This window comes from Apodemus sylvaticus, chromosome 6, assembly GCF_947179515.1.
Source record: "Apodemus sylvaticus chromosome 6, mApoSyl1.1, whole genome shotgun sequence".
Classification (NCBI taxonomy): Eukaryota; Metazoa; Chordata; class Mammalia; order Rodentia; family Muridae; genus Apodemus; species Apodemus sylvaticus.
In genome coordinates this window covers 76,626,375-76,650,761 of record NC_067477.1, presented here as the reverse complement: position 1 = coordinate 76,650,761, position 24,387 = coordinate 76,626,375, and positions in this window count along the sequence as shown.

Sequence of the window (24,387 nt, the reverse complement as noted above, 5' to 3'; positions counted from 1 at the left end):
GATCCACTCTCATCTAGATCCACCTTTCCTCCATTCCCTTTTTTTTTAAAGAAAAGCTTTCCAAGCAAACCTGGTGTAAGAACTCCAACCTACATAACCATAACAAATATGCAGAGGACCTAGCTCAGACCTGTGGTCTGTGATTATATCTTCAGCTTCTGTGAGTCCCTATGACTTCTGCTTATTTGCTTTTGAGGGCTGTACTTTCATGGTATCCCTGGGCCTTCTGGCTTCCTCCCCACTCTCAGTAGAACTCTAAGTTCTACTTAAGGGTTGGTTGTGGATTTCTGCATCTGCTCCCATAAAACCACATACACTGAACCTAATACAAGAGAAAGTGGAGAATAGCTTTGAACTCATTGGAAAAGGAGTTCTGAACAGAACTGCCTGAACAGAACACCAATAGCACAGCCACTAAGATTAACACTTAATAAGTAAGACTCATGCAACTGAAAAGCAAAGGGATCACCAATAGTACAAAAGTGTGGACTACAGAATGGGAACAGTTTTTCACCAGCTCTATATGTGACTAGACCTAATATCCCAAATATATAAAAATATAAATAAATTCAAGAAACTAGTTAGACAAACTAAATAATCTAACTGGAAAATGGAATATAGTTCTAAACAGAATTTTCAACAAAAGAATCAGAAATGTCTGAGAAGCACTTAGAAATGTTCAACATCCTTAGCTACCAGGGAAATGCATCTCAGAACTATTTTGAGATTCCCATCTGACCCCTCTCAAAATGCTTAAGATCAAAACCCCAAGTGACATCTCTTGCTGGCAAGGATATAGAGCAAGGGGAAATGCATCTTCATTGGAGTGTAAACTTGTACAGCCACTTTGGAAATCAATATGGTGGTTCCTCTAAAAATTGAGAATCAAGCTACTTCAAAACCAAGCTATTCCATTCCTGGACATATACCCAAAAGAAACTCCATCCTGTCACAAGGATACTTGCCCAACTATGTTCATAATGGCTTTTTAAATAATAGTCAGAAACTGGAAACAACCTAGATATCCTTCAACCAAAGAATGGATAAGGGAAATATGGTACATCTATGCAATGAAGTATTACTCAACTGTTCAAAACCATGGCATATTGAAATTTGCAAGTAAGTGGATGGAACTAGAAGAAAATCATCCTTAGTAAGGCAGCTTGAACCCTGAAAGAGAATCATGTTATGCATTCACTTATAAGTAGACATTAACTGTTAAGTAAATGATAATTGTGCCACAATCCACAGATGCAGAAAGGCTAGGAAACAAAGAGGGCTTAAGATAAGATGTATGGCCCTACCTGGAAAAAGAAAATAGATTTTGTGGGGAGATTAAGGTGGGTAAGGACAGGAATAGGACAGATCTAGTTGGCAGGGGAGAGATGGAGAGTACATGGAGATAGGACTGGAATTGGCAGGCATTTGGAGAACAATGTGTAAAGCTAGTAAAGTGGAAACTTCCTGAAACCTATTAGAGTGGCCCTTGTGAGGACTTTAGGCTCACACCATGAAAGAGAGTGCATGCCTGAACAATTTTCTTAATAGTATTAAAAACTAATTAAAGTTATATAGAGGGTTATAAAACAAAAATAAGAGGGTAGCATATTTGAAAATAAATGTAGAAAAGCAGACTATGATTTTATAAAAAGAGTAAGGTTGACAGGAAAGACTAAGGTGAGAAAGGTTGACTAAAGTGAGGATGCTGTGTTTCAGTCTCCTCTGGCATAGGTTAGGGCAAAAATTCTAAGCTTATCTATACACATATTATAGGTGAAGTAAAAATTTGTAAATCATAGAAATCTAATACACATAAGAACTATGTTCAACCTGCATAATTTCAGATGCTAGATATGTTACCTGAAAGGTCTTTTCCTAAACAAAGCAACTACCAAGAGCTTTTCATTTCTACAACACCTTCTTTTCACAGTTTTTACTATTTTTTTTTTTTTGGAAAGAATATAAGAAGACAGCCAGATGAGAATAGCTTCAGAAATTCAGTTACTGGAGTGATCTGCCTCTCCATTTCCCTTGCAGCCTATCATAGTTCTTAGTATTATGCACAAAGAAAAAAAAAAGAATAAGCAAGTACGAGTAGGATTTAAAAATACACCAAAACAGACTACATTTCTCTCTGTATGTGCATGTACGTGTGTGTGTGTGTGTGTGCATGTGTGTGTTTATGTGTATGTGCATGCCTCATGTTGGCATGTTTGTGCATGTTTGTGCATGTATGTGTGTGTTTTAGTTTGTTAATGTGCATTTTTAAAAAATTTGGCTTCTTCTGGGTTGGCCTGTGGTTGAATTAGGGAAAGGGTGGAAGATGCATAGAAAGACTGCACCTAACCTACAAGAGGCTTGAGGCCCCAGGGAGTGAGGAGGTCTGCTGGGCAGAGGCAGGGGATGGGGGACTTCCTCTTGGAGGAAGGGCGGGGAGGTATGTGATGAAGAACAGTCAGAAGGTAGACCAACCAGGAGGTAGATAACAACTGGACTGTAAAAAAAAAAAAGGTAATAATAATGATTATAATAATTAATAATAATAATTAATAATAATTTGCCTTCATTTTTGAAACAATGTAAATGATGTGAAGTAGATAGGAAAGGGGATACTGGGAAGAATTGGGGGAAGGGAAAGAATATGACTCAAACGTATTATACAAAGTCTTTACATTGTTATGTCAAAGTCTCATTCTTAATCTCTTCTTATAATTAGGATGAACTGAGAATAGTTTTAATGAATTCTCAATCTTCAGTCGCTTTACAATCACACAGCTCCATATATAAAAAAATCATCAGAAGAGCATATGCGGAATGTAAATGATCTGTAGTTAGAAAAAATGTTACCTTTCTCAAGGATGAGAAACGCTTAAAATGTTCTTTTTTTTAATTTTTTTATTGAATATTGTCTTCATTTACATTGCCAATGGTAAACCCTTTCCCAATTTCCTCCCTCCCCAAAGACCTCAAACCCCTCCTCTCACCCCCTGCCTCCAAGTATATGTCCCTCTGCCTAATCCACTCCCACCTCCCCACTCTCGATGTCTCTTTGTTGGGGAATCTATTGAGCCTTTACCTGACCAAAGACCACTCCTCCCATTGATGCCCAACAAGGCCTTCCCCTGCCACATTTTTGGCTAGAACCATGTGTGCCCCTTGGTTGATGGTTCAGTCCCTGGGAGTCTTAGGGCATCTGGGTGGCTGAAATTATTGTTCTTCCCACGGGGCTGTAAACACTTTCAGCTCTTCCGGACCAACCTCCAGCTCCCCCATTGGGGACCCTATGCCCAGTGGCCTCGTTTATTGCTAATGCAGGTGAAATTCCATGCTGGTGGATATTTTGAACTAGATTGCTTCTCTAAAATCCATGCTTGGGGTCTTTTTCCCGCCAGGTAATTTTGTATGTCATTCTCTTTGCAGATAGTATTGCCCAGAAGTAACTGAGGAAGCAGTAATTAGGGGAGGATTCTAATACATCATACCTGGTGTCCCCGTATAGCAAGAAATGTTTAGCAGAAACAATTGCGGAAGGGAATGTCTTATGATGACATTTGAAGGAAAAGCCACCCATAAGCTAAAGACAGATGACGAGGGCAAAACTGATCAGCATATATTCAGAACTGAGCTCAGAGCACTAGCTTCTAGACTTTAGGAAGAAATTCTTGTTGTTCTGGTCTCCCCAGTGTAGTCATTTGCCATTGTAGCCTTGTCCGACTGGTGCTGTACCAAATGTCAGAACAGTCCGTTCTTGATTTCTTAAGGCATTTAAGAGGTTACCCAGCTTCATGTCTCCATTTCTAATCTTCATTAACTTAGGCTTCAGAGTTAAATGTATTTAAAAGGAATCTAGGTTGGCATCAGACTTTGGGAGAAGAGGTAATTTAAGCAAGATCTCTGTCTTTTGTTTCCTTTAATCTTTACAAGAGAAAGTTAAATTTTCTCTTGCTCCTTCTATAGTGTTTAGTTTGGTAAGCTTTGTTCAAGAGTGTAAACACTTTTAAAAAAGAAGTTATTGTATTTTGTGTCTCTATAGATTTTCATACAACATATGGGGGTGAATGTTTGGAAAGCCTTGGGCAGCACTGATGCACACCAGGCTCCTAGCAATGTGATAGCTACCCAAAGGAACAGTCTGCAAGCCAGGAATCCCTGACGATGTAAAATTTTCTCAATGTTTTAACTAAGCAGGAAATGAAGTTTAAGTGACTTTTCTGAGGTTACATTAATTTGTCTTTGAAAGAAGGGTCCCCAAAAGTCAGATCCTCTCTTCCTGGATGCCAAACCATTAAAAGACACAAAAGAGTCTGGAAGTAGAAACCAGAATCTCATCTTGTCCATGAGGACTATACAAAAGAGTAAGACAAAGCACATGAGAAATTCACAGCTTTCCAGTACAGAAACCTAAAATGAGAGAGCAGTCCAGCTCGACACAGCCAGGATTGGAATCCATGGACCTTGAATGGGAAATGACAGGGTAGTACCCTGGGTTAGGAAGGCTTCTGAACATAGTTTGTATAATGGTGAAGAGAGAAAATCTGTCTAGTAAAATATCCTCAGTAGGAAAAGAAAGATCCAGAGCTGGAAGTAAGCCTGCCCAGGTCTTTCCTTTCTAAGGACCCCACTGTTTAGACACAAGTCTCATCTCTCCCACCTGGCTTCTTTTATAACGATTCAGAGCAGCCATGTTCTTCATGTCTTGTGCTGCAATGTAAGGTGCACTTGTGCCACAATGGCCATTAGTAACAAACATGGCTGCAGCTTTCACATGTACTGGAAATATATTTGGCAGGTAGGCCATTTCATATAAGTACAAAAGAAAAATCCAGAAGCTATGATCTGGACAGATGGCACTGTGGTTAAGAAGACCCAGGTTTGATTTCAAGCACTCACGTGACAGCTCACAACCAGCTCCAGTTCCAAGAGAGCACAAAAATGTCTTCTGGCCTCTACAGAAAGTGCACAGACACACAAAAAAACTCAAACTTTTATACAACCTGGCTTAGATTGGAAAGATAAAGAATGTAAAAATGAAGCATGGCGAAATTGGGGACAAGTAAAGGGAAACTTTCTGCACTGGATTTGTACAGCTGCTTACTCTTTTGAAAAACAAAATACACAAAAGTTTTGTTCTTGGAGTTTTCAACTTGAAGCTCTCAAAGTCTCATTAGTCTGCAATGAAATAGCAAGCTGACTTGCCTACTCCACAGAAGCACGGTTGGTTGCTGTAATGAGAGAGGCCACAATCTTCTGATTTTTGTGGTATAAATACTCAAATGATCAAAGAGTATCCTTTGTAAGTCGCTACAGACATCAGCTCCTAAATGTCAGTGTAGGCCATGTACAGGATAAGACTGTCAGCAAGCAATGCCTGGCACAGAAGACCCCACTACATGGTCTAGTCTGTTAAAAACCGATGCAGGAAGGGCAAGACACTGGATTCCATCATATTGTCCGAACAGACAGATGTCTCCTTATTTGCTTGGTCAATGGATTGAATTCTGAGTCTTGAGGATGCAGACTAGATGTAGGGTTGTAGCAGACATAATTTTACATTTCATGTTTTATTTTCAGACAATTGAAACAGAAAATGACTTTTTAAAAGCAGCTGCAATACAGAAACATGGAAGCTAGCTTTTCCACAAATAAAAACACTGATCCCACCAATGGGCCCATTCTCGTGACTTAGATCTTCATTATGATTTACTAACAATGCCTAAGACTGTGGATTTTAAGGAGAATGTGGCAAACTTCCTCTCCAGTGAATAGAAGAAATATACTTAACTATTCAACAATCATCTTCAGAGTCACAAACTAACTATTTATACCTAATGCATGTAAAAATAAATGTATAGAGGTCTTATACATATGCACAGAAAGACTCTTTTAATAGCTCTTGTTTGGGCTCTAATTAAGGGAAGTATAGATTTCTTTATGTGTACACAGTGATTTTTTTCTTAGGACTTGAGTAATTAATTAGACTCTGCCAACTTCTACCTGTGTCTGAGTACAATGGATGTGGCCAGAAATAAATAAAAATGGGACACCTGAAGTTCTAAGAAAGACTACACATAGTGTCAAAGATTAAGCAGGCTAAGAAGGACCAGAATGCAAATGGTTCAGCGTTTTTGATCACTTGTTTATTAGGATACTATTACTGTACTTGAATGTATGGGAATATATATATTCATATGTATGTTTGTATGTATGTATATATCAGGTAAGACACACTTTGCTGAAGAGTAAAAATCTTGTTATTACTTTCTCCCCCTTTGCTCTTCTTTCTTCCTCTTTCCTTCTCCTCCCTGATCTTCTCTCCATATCCCTTTCTGGCTTAGAACATGATCAATGATGTGTCCTTTGATTTCAGTATCTTTGCATTTAGCCTTCTTTACATAGTTATATGAATTAGCCTCATGGGATAATTCTATTTGTGGGAGCATCCTTGTAACATCTCCTGCATATATCCTTTACAATATGAGCTCATCAAAGATCTTCTGTGTCATTATGAGGATTCCTTTAGGAATCTGTATCTGGATATTTTAAGATAGTATTTGCTGGTTCTTTTAGGTAATATTCTTATGTTGGCAAAGCCTGAACTCTGAGGCTAAACCCAAGCATTTAGATTACTGCTATGTCTTGGCTACCTGCAATAGCTCTAGCAAATACTACATTCTTCCCCTTGTTCCTCCTTTGTAATTTGATAGTAATAATTATGTTGTAATGTGATAATTTTAAAATATGAAACTTTGGTATTGCTATGCAAATGTCTGCTCTGTGCCAAGACCATAGCAATAGCTCAACAGTTACGTTGAGCTCAGTACGTTATAATATGTCTTTCTAATGTCCAGCACATTTAACTTACAACTAGGTTAAATATATGATGTTGCAATCAACTAGTTGTCTATTTGGAAAATTCCAGCAACCTTTTGTTGCATGCTGATGTAAAGTAAAGCTAAAGTGGTGAAACAAAAGAGGTCTGAGCATCCTGGGGAGGGGCTGCTTTATTTGTATGAGATTTACTGGGATGTTTGAACTGAAGCCCTATGTGTCATAGGCACATGCTCTGTCACTGAACCATAGCCTCAGCTCACCTGGGAAAATTTTCAAAAGACAAATTCTCCATGTGTACTTTTTGGTTGGTGGTTTAGTCCCTAACCAACCAATACCCCGAGAGCTCCCAGGGAGCAATACTAAATTGTATCTAGTGTCTTGCTTGTAATAGAATGGTTCTTCTATTAAATCAAAGGTATTGAATTATTTCCACTCTTGCTGATACTTTATACTATGCCCAAATTGTATAAGTGACTCAAATATTTCGCCATTTTTATTACTTCTATGAGAATGATGTGTAATAAATTTTAGAAGGATCTACCTTCTCCTTCTACTCCTTCAAGATCCAGTCCCCCTCCACACACACACACACACACACACACACACACACACACACACACACGCACACAATGTTGGGACCTCTTTTTTGTTCCTATTTGTTTGTAGGGAGAGTGGTTTTGATGTTTCATTTATGGCTGATCACTCTACAGCCTGTTATTCTCTGTACATTGATTAGTTGTGGGTACCTGTTTTAATCTCCATCTTCTGCAAAAAATAGAAATGAGTTTCTCTGATGCTGACTGACTTATGCACTGATCTGAGTATAAATGTAAGTCACTAGATGTTAGTTCAATACTATCCATTTAACAGAGTGATAGTAGAAGGTTCTCCCCGAGGGATTAAGACTTGCCCAGCCACATGTTCTTGTCCAGGTATGGGTTTCAACTTGTAAAATGGGCATTAAATCCAATTATAAAGTTGTTGGTTGTTCCCAGGACATCTGTGCCACTACTGCACCAGTAGGAATATCTTGTGAGGCCAGGCAATGGAGTTAGTCTTTAACAGGACAACCTTCCCCCCTCTATATACCAAAGAATAACAATGAACGCCCAGTGGTAGGAAGGGTTACTTCTGTTGGAGTGGATGTCAAATTAGGTTCCACAGACCTCAAATACTATAGGCTATTGCTGTTTTTTACTGCCTTCCAAAACTGAAGATACCATGTACTTGAGTAACAGAACATAAACAAATCATGCTGATGCTCACCTAGAACTTTAACTCTTCCTGGCTAGCTTTCACAGTGCTGGAAGGTGTTCTATACATTACCTGAGCGAAAAGCAAATCACAAATCTTACCCAGCTATGAACCCTGAGAAGTATAATAATAAGTCTTGAACTGGTTTAGGTCTCATCATTTTCTACTTTTAAACAAATACTTCTACCAAGTTTCTACCTTAAAATAACTTCTGGATTGTGTGTGTGCATGTATGTGTGTGTGTGTGTGTGTGTGTATGTGTGTGTGTATGTATGTGTGTGTGTATTAATATGTCCACATTTCGGATAGTTTGCTTACTTTTTAGAAAAACTGTTTGTGTCACTATACTATGTTTATTTGTGCCAACATGACATTGAGAGCTCCTTGTGAGAAGATTTCGCTTATGTAACTCAAGGCCCATTTTATAACCTACATGGGACACCATCACTCCTGTGTAGAACTTATGCTCTCCTTGATTTTCTTTGGTTCTGAGAAGTTCTGCTCTGTTATTAAATTTTTTGATACAACCATTTCCCTCCACTTTGTAGGTTTTATAGCTTTGCCTAGGTATTTTTCTTCATTAATGTTTTCCCTTCAGCTTCTGTTTTCAAGTATTTAAGTCTGAAAAGCAGTCACTTGCCAAACACAATCATTTTTCTAATTCCATTGTCTGAGAACTCTAAAAGAATCTTCTTAAGTGTAAAATTCTGGTGTTTTCTGATATCCTCAGTATTCTTGTTTATTTCCCAGAGAAGCAGCCTGAAAATGAAAAGGATAGAAATCAAAGTCACAACATGACTCTTTCTAACCCCTATCTTTCTAACAGAATTTCAAATTTACCATGAAGACAAATGAGAGAAGTGTTGATGGTATCGGATGAGTCATTCCATCTGGCTACTTTTCTAAGAGTTGTGTAAATTTCACTGGGCCCCAGTAAACTTCTAGAAGTACAATGTTTGCATTTTAATAAGTCATTCAATGTCTAGCTACAACTATTTATATTTTTCTCTACAGAGCATATAGTCTCTCTCTATGATTCTTCCTGAAATGCTCACATCCCTAGTGAGCCCCACACACTAGGCTCCGTGTCTTGGTGTCTTGAGTACATGCACTGGCCTTGAGCCTGACTTCCTCTTCTTTATCCATCTCCTTCATCAAGCAGCTACTTAAGTTTGGCTTTCAATTTTTTTCGTTTTTGCACAGAGTGTTGCATAGAAGTTCTGCTACTTGCACTGGGTGTATGGAGGATGCTCTCCTGAATCCTGCTTAACTATCTGACAGATTTGTCCATATTAGGCATGGAGTAATTGTTCTCCATTTTACATAGAAATCCCAGAGTCTCTACCCCAGTTAACAATGTATCTAAAGAGTGCATTCTTCTTTAAAAGTCCTTTTGCAATCTTCCCCATACCAAAATAATCATATTATGCAAACAGTGTAAAGCATTTGATGATCAGTAACACTGGATCAATTCACTTAGGGAAACAGGGAATTTACCCCTAAGGACTGGTCACTTAAAAAATAGATAATAGGCTAGGCTCTCTTTATCTCTGGCACACAGCCTGGAACCTAGAAGAGATAATGTGTGGACAAGCAACACTTCATTAAAAATTGAAAACATATTCCTTGCATCAGCAGTGTGTTCCTCTCGGCTGCTAGCACCCTGTGTGTAATCTCTGTGACAGTGATAGCAAGGAAGAAGATTTCTGCATTTTTCAGAGCAAGGGAATTACAGAAGCTTTTGATGGCATTTTCCCCCAAATTATTTATAAGGTAATGATAGTGAGGAATTCAAAGGAGTGTTTGGAAAGCACACTTAATGTGCACATAAGAGCCAGACTAGCTCTTTTGCCAGTACTTCATTTGCAAATGCTTGTTTGTCTGAATTGGGTTTCAAGGGAGGCTTTCTGTCTGTTGACATCCTTTTCCAGAGATGTAATTTTTCTCTGGACTTTTCTGGGCTGGTGATTTGGAGTTTCTATTTGGCATGATCTAATCTGAAATTATCCAGACAAAATACTGAAGAGAAAAATTTCATAGTATGAGCATCACACCAAACATAAAAAACAATAGCAGGGTCTCAGGGCTGTCTTCTCACAGATCTATTGGGCTGTCAACAGGAGCCAGTCAAAAAGAGCACAGCAAACAATTGTAAACTGCAAACAAAAACAAATCGGCCTCTCTTTTTCCTTCCTACTCACCAGTAAGCTGGGAAGCTCTGGGCAGGATCTACCTTGCTCACAGTGGCTCACTGGAAAGCAATGCTGTCATGCATTGTGATTCCACTGTAGTGACCAAGATACTTCCTTTGATTTTTCCCTGAAAAAAAGAAAACAAGGAAAGAAATTCAGACTATAAAGCGTCAAAAAATTGTTTTTCCACAAAACCTAAAATCCAGTTTAGAGTTGATTTCTATGGTATTTCTGACATTTATGACATCATCCACACACTGGAAGAATTCTAGGAATAAATCACAATGTCCAATAGAAATATCCACAGAGAGACAGATACCAGTTTTAATGTCATGACAACAGAAATATTGAAATGGGGTAAAAAATAAGAAGCTTCTGATTATTATCTATGCTAAAGCAAGGTTTAAGGTAAAGTAGCACTTTGAAAAAGTAAAACATCAAGCAAACAGGCAAATTTGTTTGGACATTGTCTATGTAGTATATGGCCTCAAGGTCAGAGAGCCTAGCAACAATTATAGATTTAACACTGTCTTCCTTCTATTAACTAATAAATGATTGTGTGTCCTCTTGATTAACTTGAACTCTACTTCAAATATGAAAAATATATTTAACTGTGATGCCACACAACTGTAATTTATAAAAAGAACAAGAGGACTTAATAGATGAAATCTATTTCTATTTACCAGAAAAAAATATGATAGAAATTAGTGGTCCGTACCTATATCAGTGTCAGTGCTTGTTGCCATGGCAAAAGCCATTGAGGTTCTATGTTCTATTTGAACCCTTGCCTTATTAGTTATTAAAAAGCTGGATTCTAATCTTATGCTTTGGCATATTTTAGTCTTCTTCAATGGCTTTGCCATTGTATCCAGCAAAGCCCAGTCAAATGAGATAATTGACACCTATTATTTTAGCTGGATAATTGAGTATGAACAGTTTTCTCCTGGCACCTAGAAAACTGCCAAGTCAAGAAAAAAATGCTAAGGCTTTAAGCAGTTTGCAAGGACAGGAAACAAATCTTGCCAAGAGGGTTTTAAAATGATGATGTTAGAATCTGAGAAGACCAGAGAATGGGGAGGATGATTTTGGAGACAACTTTTAATAGCTGCTGCTAACATTGCCAACAACCATAAGGGATATTTATATGCATGGACCTCAGATTGAGAGGAGTCTCCCACCAGCCATGTTGACATCTCTGGATGTGTGCAATGAGAACAGTTGGGCCTGGGGCAGGATTTGAAACCTGCAATGTGAAATTCTTTATAACTAGAAGTGTTTGCTTCTGGTGTGGAGATATTGCTAAGGTAACAATGAAAAAATGAAAATGAGGACCATAAAAAGAGAGGAAGATGGGGGGCTCCATTCTTTCTTTCCATTTTTTTTGTCTTTTGGACTTCTGACCTTTTGGACATTTTTTGTCTTTTGGACCTCACTTAAGCCATGCTTACGAGAGTCAGCTAGCAGTTTACAGATTTCCAGCCTCAGGAACTACAAACTGAATTTCACTGCATGGATATGCACTGAATGTCAGTGCATGATGACTGAATGTCGATGAAATTCAGTGAGATGCTCACTAAATTGTTTCCCTATATCCAAAATTCAGCCAATTTTTAGACATAGTTATCTCTGGTATCTCTAACAGAATGATTCAACTGGTACTTTCACATGAATCTATTTTTGACGTGTTTGAATAATTCAACACAATAAATTTGAAACTACAGGATGAAATAAGAAAACATCACAGATTTGTTCCAGGAAAGGAGTTTTAAGTAGTTCTTGAACATTGAGTCCATAGGATTCTCCCTTGATTTCCATTGTCAAGCAGGCCAGTAGTCAATGGAACCTCAGTCACTGAAGACCCGCAGAGCTATTTACTGAAACTCTAGTCTCAAATTCAGGACAAACCCACAATTGTTGAACATGGGTCATGCTTTAGCTTTGCATGACTGCCTGGAGAATGTGAACCTCTGTATGACTGAATCATCAAACACCTGCCTTATCTTTCTTTACAAGATGGTTTTAATATGCCAGGAAGCAAGCATATCAAAAAGATTATCTTACAACTTTAGATAAACCAATAATACACACAGGAAATTCTAAAATGATTTCATAATTTCTATGTTCCCATTTTTGACCCTGTAAAATTATTCTCTTTTCTTTAGCATAATAAAGCTAAATGCCTACTTAATCATGGTGGATGATGGTTTTTATATGTTCTTGAATTTGGTTGGCAAGAATTTTATTGAGTATTTTTGCATCGATGTTCATAAGGGAAATTGGTCTGAAGTCTCTTTCTTTGTTGGATCTTTGTGTGGTTTTGGTATCAGCGTAATTGTGGCTTCATAGAAGGAATTGGGTAGTGTTCCTTCTGTTTCTATTTTGTGGAATACTTTGAAGGGTATTGGTGTTAGGTCTTCTTTGAAGGTCTGATAGAATTCTGCATTGAAGTCATCTGGTCCTGTGCTTTTTTTGGTTGGAAGGCTTTCTATGACCCCTTCTATTTCTTTAGGGGTTATGGGACTGTTTAGATGATCTATTTGGTCCTAATTTAATTTTGATATTTGGTATCTGTCTAGAAAACTGTCCATTTCCTCCAGATTCTCCAGTTGTGTTGAGTATAGGCTTTTGTAGTAAGATCTGATGATTTTTTTGAATTTCCTCAGTTTCTGTTGTTATATCTCCCTTTTCATTTCTAATTTTGTTAATTTGGATACTTTCTCTTTTCCCTTTGGTCAGTCTAACTTTGGGTCTATTTATCTTGTTGATTTTCTCAAAAAAACAGCTCCTGGATTCGTTGATTTATTGTATGGTTCTCTTTGTTTCCACTTGACTGATTTCAGCCCTGAGTTTGATGATTTCCTGTCTTCTACTCCTGGGTGAATTGGCTTCTTTTTTTTTTTTATTCGATATAATTTATTTACATTTCAAATGATTTCCCCTTTTCTAGCCCCCCCACTCCCCGAAAGTCCCGTAAGCCCCCTTCTCTTCCCCTGTCCTCCCACCCACCCCTTCCCACTTCCCCGTTCTGGTTTTGCTGAATACTGTTTCACTGAGTCTTTCCAGAACCAGGGGCCACTCCTCCTTTCTTCTTGTACCTCATTTGATGTGTGGATTATGTTTTGGGTATTCCAGTTTTTTAGGTTAATATCCACTTATTAGTGAGTGCATACCATGATTCACCTTTTGAGTCTGGGTTACCTCACTGAGTATGATATTCTCTAGCTCCATCCATTTGCCTAAGAATTTCATGAATTCGTTGTTTCTAATGGCTGAATAGTACTCCATTGTGTAGATATACCACATTTTTTGCATCCACTCTTCTGTTGAGGGATACCTGGGTTCTTTCCAACATCTGGCAATTATAAATAGGGCTGCTATGAACATAGTAGAACATGTATCCTTATTACATGGTGGGGAGTCTTCTGGGTATATGCCCAGGAGTGGTATAGCAGGATCTTCTGGAAGTGAGGTGCCCAGTTTTCGGAGGAACCGCCAGACTGATTTCCAGAGTGGTTGTACCAATTTGCAACCCCACCAGCAGTGGAGGAATGTTCCTCTTTCTCCACACCCTCTCCAACACCTGCTGTCTCCTGAATTTTTAATCTTAGCCATTCTGACTGGTGTAAGATGAAATCTTAGGGTTGTTTTGATTTGCATTTCCCTAATGACTAATGAAGTTGAGCATTTTTTAAGATGCTTCTCCGCCATCCGAAGTTCTTCAGGTGAGAATTCTTTGTTTAACTCTGTACCCCATTTTTTAATAGGGTTGTTTGGTTTTCTGGAGTCTAACTTCTTGAGTTCTTTATATATATTGGATATTAGCCCTCTATCTGATGTAGGATTGGTGAAGATCTTTTCCCAATTTGTTGGTTGCCGATCTGTCCTCTTGATGGTGTCCTTTGCCTTACAGAAACTCTGTAACCTTATGAGGTCCCATTTGTCAATTCTTGCTCTTAGAGCATACGCTATTGGTGTTCTGTTCAGAAACTTTCTCCCTGTACCGATGTCCTCAAGGGTCTTCCCCAGTTTCTTTTCTATTAGCTTCAGAGTGTCTGGCTTTATGTGGAGGTCCTTGATCCATTTGGATTTGAGCTTAGTACAAGGAGACAAGGATGGATCAATTCGCATTCTTCTGCATGCTGACCTCCAGTTGAACCAGCACCATTTGTTGAAAAGGCTATCTTTTTTCCATTGGATGTTTTCAGCCTCTTTGTCGAGGATCAAGTGGCCATAGGTGTGTGGGTTCATTTCTGGATCTTCAATCCTGTTCCATTGATCCCCCTGTCTGTCACTGTACCAATACCATGCAGTTTTTAACACTATTGCTCTGTAGTATTGCTTGAGGTCAGGGATACTGATTCCCCCAGATTTTCTTTTGTTGCTGAGAATAGTTTTAGCTATCCTGGGTTTTTTGTTGTTCCAGATGAATTTGATAATTGCTCTTTCTAACTCTGTGAAGAATTTAGTTGGGATTTTGATGGGTATTGCATTGAATCTGTATAGTGCTTTAGGCAAAATGGCCACACATGGTCATTTCATTGGATGCTGAAAAAGCATTTGACAAAATTCAGCATCCCTTCATGCTTAAAGTCTTGGAGAGAACAGGAATTCAAGGCCCATACCTAAACATAGTAAAAGCAATATACAGCAAACCGGTAGCCAGCATCAAACTAAATGGAGAGAAACTTGAAGCAATCCCACTGAAATCAGGGACCAGACAAGGCTGCCCCCTTTCTCCTTATCTTTTCAATATTGTACTTGAGGTACTAGCTCGGGCAATTCGACAACATAAGGAGGTCAAAGGGATACAAATTGGAAAGGAAGAAGTCAAACTATCATTATTTGCAGACGACATGATCGTCTACCTAAGTGACCCAAAGAACTCCACTAGAGAGCTCCTACAGCTGATAAACAACTTCAGCAAAGTGGCAGGTTATAAAATCAACTCAAGCAAATCAGTGGCCTTCCTATACTCAAAGGATAAGCAGGCTGAGAAAGAAATTAGGGAAATGACCCCCTTCACAATAGCCTCAAACAGTATAAAGTATCTTGGGGTGACTCTTACTAAACATGTGAAAGATCTGTATGACAAGAACTTCAAGACTCTGAAGAAGGAAATGGAAGAAGACCTCAAAAAATGGGGAAAACCTCCCATGCTCATGGATCGGTAGAATCAATATAGTTAGAATTGGCTTCTTTTTGTTCCAGGGCTTTCAGGTGTGTCCTTAAGCTGCTAAAGTATTCACTCTCCATTTTCTTTTTGGAGGAACTCAGGGCTATGAGTTTTCCTCTTAGCACTGCTTTCATTGTGTCCCAAAGATTTGGGTATGTTGTGCCTTCATTTTCATTAAATTCTAAAAAGTCTCTGATTTCTTTCTTTATTTCTTCTTTGGCCAAGGTTTCATTGAGTAGATTATTGTTCAGCCTCCATGTGTATGTGGGCTTCCTGTTGTTTTTGTTGCCATTGATGACCACTCTTACTCCATAGTGATCCGATAGGAGGCATGGGATTAGTTAGTTCTTCTTATATTTGTTGAGGTCTGTCTTGTTAAAAAATAAAATAAAATAAAATAAAATAAAATAAAGCTAAATCCCAGGTATTTAGTGATCATTTGAATGAAAGTTCAGTATACTTTCTGATTTTTTATGACCCTAAGTCACAACAGAAATTGGTGTTCCACAGATTTGGAGGTGCCAAGAAATCAGAGGTTTCTGATTTATTTCTGCCTTATAGACAGGCTTCATGGTGTATCTACACATGATAGAGAGTGAAGTTGTTCTCTGAAAGAACAAATCCTATTTCTAAGGGGTTTACTTTCATGTCTTAATTACCAACCAAATCCTGACTTTTAAAATCATCACTGAAGGGATTGCACTTTTTCATGACTTTTAGAAAAACAAATATCAGGTGATAACTGTACCAAAGAGAATTCTTGTTGATGTTCTAATAATTTCAAAAATTAGACTTAGCATTTTTCAGTAGACTAATTAATTGTTATTTCATGTTTTCATATACTACTGCTAAAAAACTACAGAGCATATATGTGTTATATAAGTCACCACAATGTCATACAGATCCACTGAACATCCCAAATGTTTGATGCTGATGTATCTGAGGATTCAGAATTTTTCCAGTTTCAGAAAGGTAATATGAATGTAATGTAAAGCTCAATAAGATTGGTAGACTATGGTCTTATATCCACATACACTAAACAAAATGCATTAACACATGTTTCTTGATGAATTACAATGATTTTTTTTAGATTTGGAACATGTAAGTTTGTAGAATTAAGACAAGGGATTGTAGATATCTATACAATTGACATTGTCATAAATGAAATAACTGCTTGTCCAAAATAAATCATCAGTATTTCCCATTAACTAACATCTCATTATGACATCAAAAAAGCTTTATGTGATGTTAAATAGAAAATTCTTCAATATGTTTGTATATGAAAGGGAAGAAATTAGTTGAGAGTTAATGGCTCAAAAAGGAGCTGATGCTGGAAGAACTAAGAAGTCCAAAGGGAAGGGGAACTTATTCCCTACTTCTTCCTTTAACCAGTGTTTTTCTGAGAACACTATTGATGCCATAATTATGACAGGGTTGAACAATGCAAATATAGACATATAAGACCAAATTCCAGTCATTGTGGAGTCTTTAATGTACCCAATGAAATGCAGTAAGCTTTTAAAAGAAAATGGTTGAAGAATAGAAATCTGTAGAAGTACAATGGAAGAGATAGAATGAAATAATTGCTTCTAGAAAGGAAGCATCCAAATAATTCATTAAGATTACGTTTCAAAAATAGTTCATTATTCTACCTATAGGTTATAGGTTAAGGAGAAAGGAAAGAGAATCATACAGTGTTATCAGAAATGATGTCAATGAAGCAGATTATTGCTTCATGGATTATTCTATTTAGTATCTATGCTAAAAGAAACAAATAGAAGTTTCTCTATACCATAGCATATTACAGTAGCCACTGGGAATGCACTTGCTATCATTTTTAAAAAATAAAATGTTTATTTCATTCAAAACGATTTTCACTCAAAATTGCTATAACAAACATATTGCATGCTGTCAGATAACTTATTTTTATTGAATCATATTTTAACCATTTAGAGAATCCCAACATAAAATCATTTTTAACATTCTGTCACTGAGGAAATTTCAACTAAATCCAAGTTTGTGCTTGTAAACTTTCCAAAGAACTAGTTTTAGATTCTTGGCTTGTTTACATCCAGAGGCAACTATAGTTTTGTTGTATTTCCCATGGCAATAACTGATATAGTGGGTTATGCCAAGGATAAGAAATAGGCAAGATTTAAGTATTACATCTGTATTACTTCTAAGATTAGAATCTCTATATTACATTCTAATGCTTTGGAGAATTAGGATCAAGATATACTTGATTAGGAAGAAAATAAACTTCTTTGGCTTATTCATGTATATATCTTTTCAGGAAAGCATATTAGCAAGTGTCTTCTCTAGAAATTTCTGTCTCAAAGTTTGCTTCTGTGGAATCCAATCAAGAAGATTGCCAAAATATGATTTTAAAGAAATATTCAATAATAATACCTCTACTAATACTTTTATTTTATTTCAGGATTATTTTATCTATCCTGGTTTTGTTGTTTTGTTTTTGTTTTCCATATAGAGTGGAGAATTGTCCTTTCAATGAATGTTTAGAATTGTGATGGAATTAAGATAGGGATAGTATTCAATCTGTAGATTGCTTTTGGTAAGATGGCCATTTTTTACTATATTAATCATATTGACCCATGAGTTTGGGAGATCTTTCCATCTACTTATATTTCTTCTAATTCTTTCTTCAAAGACATGAAGTTCTTATAATTCAGGTCTTTCACTTGCTTGGTTAGAATTACACCAAGTTACTTTATATTATTTGTTGCTATTATGAAGACTGTTGCTTCCCTGATTTCAGTCTGTTTATCATATGTTATAAAAAGCTACTGGTTTGTTGTTGTGGTTGTTTTGGTTTGGTTTGGTTAATTTTGTATCCAGAAATTTGCTATACTGTTTACCAGCTGTATGAATTCTCTGGTAGAATTTTGGGGATCACTTATATAAACTAACATATATTTTGTGAATAGCAATATTTTGATTTCTTCCTTTCCAGTTTGAATCCCCATGATCTCCTTTAGCTGTCTTATTGCTCTAGCTAGAACTTCAAGTACCATGTTGAACAGATAGAGAGCAGACAGCTTTATATTGCTTCTGATTATAATATAATTGCTTTATCTTTTTCTCCATTGAATTTGAGGTTGGCTATCAGCTTGCTGTATGTTGACTTACTATGTTTAGGTATGCACCTTGTATTGGTGGTCTTTCCAAAATTTTTATGGTAAAGGTAGGTAGGTTTTGTCAAAGGCCTTTTCTGCATCTAATGAGATGATTGTATGGATTTTGTGTTTCAGTTTGTTTATATGGTGAATTATGTATATCAATTTAAGTATGTTGAACAAGGACTGCATCTCTGGGATGAAACATACTTGATCATGGTAGATGATATTTTTGATATGTTCTTAGATTCAGTTTATATTTTGTTGATAATTTTTACACCTATGTCCACAAGTAATATTGGTCTGCAATTTGCTTTTTTGTTGGGTCATTATGTGGTTTAGGTATTTGTTTAACTGTGGCCTCATAAAATAAATTTGGCAATATTGATTCTGTTTTATATTCTAGAAAAAAATCAAAGAGTATTGGCATTAAGATTAGTTTGAACATCTGGTAGCATACTTAACTAAAATCATCTGGTCATGGGCTTTTTGGAGGAGGGGCTAGGGAGAATTTTTGTAACTGGCTTCCATGTCTTTAGAGTTGATAGGTCAATAGAAACTGTTTTATCAACTTTATATTTAACTTTGGTAAATTGTACCTATAAAGAAAATTACCCATTTATTTTAGATTTTCTAATTTGGTAGAGTATTAACTTTTGCAGCTTGTCCTTATGATTCTCAGAATTTCCTTGGTGCCTATTTGTATGTCCCCCATTTTGTTAACCTATTTTTTTCCTTTTAGTACCTTCTGAAGGCTGATTTGTAGACTGATAGTATTTAAATTTAACTTTTTCACTGAATGCCTCCTTTTCTGGGTTTATTAATTTGAATAAGCCTACGCTTTCCAGTTCTTTCTAAATTCTGACTGCCTGGATCACTTCAGCTGTGCTGGACCAAAACTCCTCTCCAAGCTGACTGATTCACACTGGTTTGTATCAGTTTGTCACTGAATTGCTCTTCCTGAAAAAAATTGCCTGTGAACTTCAGGAACTGAACTCAACTGTTTTCAACTGACCGGCAGGGAACTCAACTGAACTAAACTCCACTGTAATGTCCAAACTCAACTAAACTACACTCCTGAACTTTCCTACCTGCACTGTTCTTAAGAAGCTTCCCTTTCCTGACAGTTGTGAGAGTTGGGTATAACCTATCTGGCTCATTCTGTCAAATCTTTCTCTGATTTGTCACTTTGTCTCCATTAAATGCTAGTTTGGGCTTAAAGATATGCACTGAGGGAGTGTCTATATTCCAGCCAGAGGGATCAAAGTTATATGGGGTTTCTACATTCTACCCAAATCACACAGACCTAGAAGGTCTTTGGATGTGATCACTTGTCAGAACAGCTCTATTGCTGGATTAAATTCCTCTACAGTGGATGTCATAGTCTAACCCTTCTCCTGCCCAGTTCTGTCCTCACTGCTGTGAGCTACCCTCCAACTTAGATGAATACCCCATACTCAACCATGGGTCATACTTGCTAGAAGACCAAACTCCCACATAGGCAAGCATTCCCTGAAAACATGCCATCTGAACAGATAAGTAAAATGGAACACTCTGGAAAAACACTCTCTGAAAATCCAGAGAGAATAAGAAACTCTGGAACAAAACTTCCACCCAGTGTCGACAGTAGACACCAGGGAATTTACCATGTACTAGGAAGCATGCAGATTATCTTAGCATGTTAAAAGAAAGCTTGATTAGACTGATGATGCTAGGATGACTTGAGGTCATACTAGGAAGAAGAATGATAATTTATTTAGAGAAAATCTAGTTTGAAAAAATGGCTCTTGTAGCAGGTGCAGGAGAAGAGAAATGAAAATATGAGACTGGTTTGAGAGAAAATCAAACCCAGGTTGAAAAAAAAGTAGGATAAAAACAATTGTCTCAAACTTAGGGATCTGGTAAAGAACAGATTAAGAATCCAAAGCACAATTATATTCTAAAACAGTCATAGGGGCAGAGGGAAAGAACAGACACAATTAAAGGAAAAAATGGCTGGTTGTAGAGAGATATAAAACTAACAGTTGGGAAGAGGATATGGAAGTGAATGAAAAAACTTTTTTTCAAAGAATATGAATATGATTCTATTATCAAAACTCAGTAGGATTACCAGATAGAACTGAAATTTATTATAGGGACTCAGTTCCAGTAAAACATATTAGTTGCTGGTTTCATAGACTGTTCAGGGAGGAGATGATTGGATGCTCACAGAAAAGCAAAAAAACCATAGACCTAGAAACTCAAAGGAAAAATTTTAAGGAAAATTGCTGCTTTGCTTTCAATGGTGAGTTGGATGCTACTGAAGTAAAAACAAGGAAAGCAGTTAGAAAGAAAAGTGAACAGAAGCAGAAAGTTCAGAAGACAAACTAGAACATGTTTAAATGAATTGGAGTTCATAAGACAAAATGTGTCTCTATCTTTTACTGCTCCTAACTTCAAAGTACAGATGGCACAGAGACAGAGCTGCTGCAAACTACTGTAGAAGCTTGCACATGCCTGCTTGTGACTCCCAGAAACTGGAGTTAATCCAAGCACTTTACAACACTTAGATCAAGCAGCTGTATCAACTATAACCCTCCAAAAACCCAGGACAGAGGTCAGCAAACTCATTTTAAAAATAAAATGCAACATAGTGAAACATCGTAGATATTGCAGGAGAAGAGATTTCTTTGAAAGTCATTCAAATCATTCAATGTATGAAGAAAATGGATAAACAAATGTGGTTGTGTTCCAGTACCGCTATTTACAAGAGCAGGCAGTGAGCTGGATCACAGCTTGGCAATTATACTTTCAAATATAATGACTACTATTTCATATTCATAGACCAGATCTTGCATAAAATTTTCCTGTGGCACACTGTAAACTTGAATTACACAAACAAGAGAATCCTAGAAAATACAGCTTCTCATTAGATATATGTTGATGCAGTAAAACAATGGTTCCTGTGTACACATTAACTATAATCATCATGTGTCACTCTTACATGTAGCAACAGCATCAACAACTCAGAAAACACTACAAGACTGTACCTGAAATAGATGTGTAGTATCTACACCAGCCTTTCACCAAGAGAGTATGAGTAAACAATTATGGGAAGACATGAATTCAAGCAGAACCGAGGAAATTTTTCAAGGATTACGAGAAGGGAGGCTCTATTAAAGAGCTCAGTATCTCTCACAGCACAGTGACCCCTGGAGTAATAATTCTAGAAGTAAATTTAAGCTGATGTTCTTTTTTTTTTTAGTAATTTTTTATTTTCAATATTCTTTGTTTACATTCCAAATGACTTTCCCTTTCCTGGTCCCCCCCTCCCAATAAGTTCCCCCAAGCCCTCTTCCCTCTGCCCATTCTCCAATCAACCCCCTCCTACTTTTCTGTCCTGGTATTCCCCTACAATGCTGGAACAAGCCTTTTAAGGACCAGGGACCTCTCTTTCCTTCTTCTTGGGAGTCATTTGATATGTGGGTTGTGTCTTGGGTACTCAGAGCTTCTGGGCTAATATTCACTTATGAGTGACTGCATTCCATGTGTGTTCTTTTGTGATTGGGTTACCTCACTTAGGATGACATTTTCCAGATCCAACCATTTGCCTAAGAATTTCATGAATTCATTGTTTTTAATTGCTGAGTAGTACTCCATTGTGTAAATAAACCACATTTTCTGTACCCATTCTCCCATTGAGGGACATCTGGGTTCTTTATAGCTTCTGGCTGTTATAAATAGTGCTGCTATGAACATAGTGGAGCATGTGTCTTTATTGCATGCAGGGGAATCCTCTGGGTATATGCCCAGGAGTGGAATTGCAGGGTCCTCCAGAAGTGTTATGCCCAGTTTTCTGAGGAACTGCCAGACTGACTTCCAGAGTGGTTGTACCAACTTGCATTCCCACCAGCAATGGAGGAGTGTTCCTCTTTCTCCACATCCTTGCCAACACCTACTGCCTCCTGAGTTCTTAATCTTAGCCATTCTGACTGGTGTATGGTGAAATCTCAGGGTTGTTTTGATTTGCATTTCCCTAATGACTAATGATGTTGAACATTTCTTAAGGTGCTTCTCAGCCATTCAAAGTTCTTGAGTTGAAAATTCTTTGTTTAGCTCTGTACCCCATTTTTAATAGAGTTATTTGGCTCTCTGGGGTCTATGGAATCAGTATCCTGGACCTCAAGCAGTACTACAAAGCAATAGGTGCTAAAAACTGCATGGTATTGGTACAGTGACAGGCAAGTGGATCAATCGAGTAGTATTGAAGACTCAGAAATGAACCCACACACCTACGTTTACTTGATCTTTGACAAAGGAGCTGACTCCATCCATTGGGAAAAAAGATAGCCTTTTCAACAAATGGTGCTGGCTCAACTGGAAGTCATCTTGCAGAAGAATGCAAATTGATCCATTCTTATCTCCTTCTACTAAGCTCAACTCCAAGTGGATCAAGGACCTCCACATAAAGCCAGACACACTGAAACTAATAGAAAAGATTTCATAAATATTTCTCTAGTCTACCTTGTACACTGACTTCTATCCTTCTCCAGGAAGGCAGGTCAGTGAAGCAGGCTTTTAAAAAACCTTGAAGTATAGATTCAGGGGCAGGTAATAATAAGGAAGATATCTTCTGTTTCCCTACACATAGCTTTATTTGTCATTCTGAAATCTCAGGCCGCCTCAATATCTTGGAAACAAAAAAAGAGATTATTCCTGTTCCCTGTCCATTGAAAACCTTCTAAAGGGGTGGTATTAACAAATGTCTACCATCCATTATACTGTTCAACTCCTGGGTGCAGTGCGTACATTAACACCATCATGGGAGAAAACCTAATTTTTTTCCTTTTTTATCAGATATAGTTATAGGATCTTTGTACATCTTCTCATGAAATAGCACCAAAGCCCTGAAAATCCTATCCTCACATCCTTTAAACACCTAGCAGATGTGCAAAACAATTTGTTTAATTAACAGGACATTGCTATTTCAAATGTCAGTGGGTAGCATTCCAGTGATCAAGGCTAAAACAAGAATTTCTTTCTTCCTACTGCTAATGGCTAAACCTGGCAGTGAGCCTTTGGCTGTTGTTCCTTAACATGGGTATCCTTTTAGAAAATGTGCCTGTCACAGCTTGCCTCAAACTGATATAGTGTTAAGATGCAGAGAAAAGAAATGAGTTTGGAAAACACAACTGGACTCTATTAGCATTAGACCCATTAGTGTGCAGGGAGGAGTCAGCTAGAAGGGCAAGCAGGCTTTGCCCGGACAAAAAGCCCATTTCTTCACTATGGTAACATACTAAGGTCTCACAGTTTGAAAATGAAATACTCTAACACTTAGTATTTAAGTATTAAACATACTTCTTTTCTTACCAATGTCTCTGTCTCTCTGTCTCTCTCTCTGTCTCTCCCTCTGTCTCTGTCTTTCTCTCTGTCTCTGTCTCTGTCTCTGTCTCTCTGTCTCTCTCTCTCTCTCTGTCTCTCTCTCTCTCTGTCTCTCTCTCTCTCTCTCTCTCTCTCTCTCTCCCCCCTCTCTCTCTCTTGCCTTTGTCCTGAAGTAATTCACAGAAATCAAACAGAACAAAGATACAACCCTTGCAGCACTGTATTCTAAGTAAAAATAATTGTCTATCACCTGAAAGGATAATACAGTTGAAATCCATCTATACTCATGGCTTCAGAGGATGTCCTTGATGCTGGAGGACTCCTCCACATAGACACAAAGAATGTCCTTTATCTTATAACCCCTTTCCTTCACAATTTATGTTGCTGTTTTAACACTAGAACAGGCTATACTTACTAGCTTGACAGGCTTACAGTCAGC